This window comes from Pomacea canaliculata, linkage group LG8, assembly GCF_003073045.1.
Source record: "Pomacea canaliculata isolate SZHN2017 linkage group LG8, ASM307304v1, whole genome shotgun sequence".
Lineage (NCBI taxonomy): Eukaryota > Metazoa > Mollusca > Gastropoda > Architaenioglossa > Ampullariidae > Pomacea > Pomacea canaliculata.
The window spans coordinates 8,166,651-8,168,992 of record NC_037597.1 but is presented as its reverse complement, the minus strand read 5'-3'; positions in this window follow the sequence as shown (position 1 = coordinate 8,168,992).

The window sequence follows — 2,342 nt, the reverse complement described above, 5'->3', positions numbered from 1 at the left end:
GTCGAGTGGCCTTAGCGTAATCGACTGGCATTTCTTAAGTTCCATTGTAAAGTCTTGATGGCGATTTCATATCCAGTCGTACTCTACTAGATAGTTTCTCCACATCACCTGTGCACGTAACTTTATTTGCCATCTCTTGTTTTATTTGATTTAATTTAAATACTCTTTATACCAGTTCGCCTTTCACGTGAATGTAGAAATTTGTCTTTTTGGTGTCTTGCGCATGGAAGCGCCATATTTTTTCTTTTTACACAAGAAGGGTGGTGAGCCGTGGTAGTGTAAGGTTTAGGTAGACAGGTTATATTTACACCGGAGATAGTTTTCAAAGTGTTCCTAGAATACTTTTCGTTGATAGGCGTCTATAAACTTTTTAACGCAACACAATTTAGTTTAAATTTCGTGTAGCTGTCCTCTGGACTTTGAGCTTTCTGGATGTCAGCTTGTTGAAAATTTTTAAGCTAAGTAAACTAGAAGATCTTGAACATTTTGGTAAGCTGTGTTCGTAGTCATAGCAACCACCAACTTTGTCTCCACTGTTTTTTTAGATTTCCTTGCTGTAAGATTGCTGCAGATGAACTTCAGAGTGTTCTTACCTCAGTTCATCAGGTTTTTGAGTTTGTGGATGCCAACAGGTGAGTTTCTTTTTCATGTTATAGGGTGTTCTTATCTGCCTTTGCTTGCATTTTACAGTAGAATAATTAAGAAAAACCTCCTCATAAGTTTCTAAACATAGACTTTACTCGAGCGCAGAGTATGTCAGTCATGTCAGTCATGTCCTGATAGCGGATGATGTTCGTGGGTAATTATTCTTATTGTCTGCAAAGTTTAAATTATTTATGACACACAGCCATGGTTAATAGAGTTGTGAGTCATTCTTCAACTGACACAACTGGTCTCAGGGTTAGGCCTTTAATTTACTTTAGATGATGGCAGGGACTCACACAACAGATACGAGCTTAACTATTCAACAAAACAGAAATACCATTAAATCCAATTAACTCATGATCTGATCAGCTCACAATATTAACAGAACATCTTTATGAAGGCACCATATAACGTTGTCTTGCTCAGTGGTGCACTTTTTTATTACTGTCGTCTATTGTTGGTGCTGACTTGGTGAAGTTGGTTAAGGGTATTTATCTAGTTTTTTGACTCGGACAGAAAATAGAAATGTAGGGTAATCCACCCCTGAATTTTTGTGATACAAAGGTTAAGATTTTTTCAATTTAAAAAAAAAATCGGTAAAGTGGGTCGCGCGTTTTGCCTCTCTTGTCGAGGTCTTCTATGAATGTTTAAAGCTGGTCAACTTGACACGTCAGCACTGCTTCTTTTCTCAAGGCCGGGTCACCAACAAAAACCTAAAGCGGAAATAACTCTCGTGCCCGCGTGTCCACTTTCCGCCATCTTTTCTATAAACTATTTTTTTCTTTGTTAATAAAATTATCAAAAAATGTTAATCATCCGGCCTTCAAAGCTTAAAAAAGAACCCTTTAGTTTCTTGGTGGACTAATTGTGGAAGGAAGGGTTTGGTAATACTTGGTGTTTGGGTGACTCCTGTATGAGGTTTGGGTTTGGTGGTAGGTGGGCTTTATTGCGGGGGTTGTGGGTGTGTATGCGAGTGCTCGGTGTGTGCGGTGTTCTTGTCGCATGGGGTGTCTTACTTGTTGGTTGGTGGCTGGCAGCTTCCGTGTCCCCAGTGGCGACTCGCAGGAGGTGGTAAGAGTGCCTTCTCCAAGGTGTATTAGGGTGTTTATATGTGGTATGATATGGTCAGTGATTTGCATGGATTACTTTTGTGAGTGGTGGTGGGGTGGTGTGATAGGTTGGGTTGTTGTGTTTGTGGTGTGTGTGATCATATGCACAGAGAAGGATCAGCCAATGGGGATGTGATTGTTGTGTTATGTCGTTGATAATTTAATGGTGCGCGTTGTGTTGTTGTACGCAAACCGTGATTCGGTAGTGGTTGTGTGGTTGGTGGTGTGTGTGGTTGTTTTAGGTCTCTGTCTGTTAGGGTGAACATCTGGATGGAGGTCTTTAGTTGGGGCTTTGTGTTGGTTGTTGGGTGTGTGTTGTTGGTTGCAACCATAAACACAGTAAACAGCGTTCCGTTGTAATTGATCTAAACCTCAGTCGGTTCGAATATGGGGGTGGGCTGGCCAAGGATAGTGGGATTTGAATGTGTAAGGAATTTGAGGCTCGTTCGAAACCGGCTGCTCTGATTGTTTCTTCGGGAACGAGTTGCTGAGAGGATGAACGATGTGTCATCGGTAGCTGTTTTATTTTTTTAGGTGAGAGTGCCATGTGTTGTTGTGACGTGGGTGGGGTTGGGGTGAGTTTTCGTT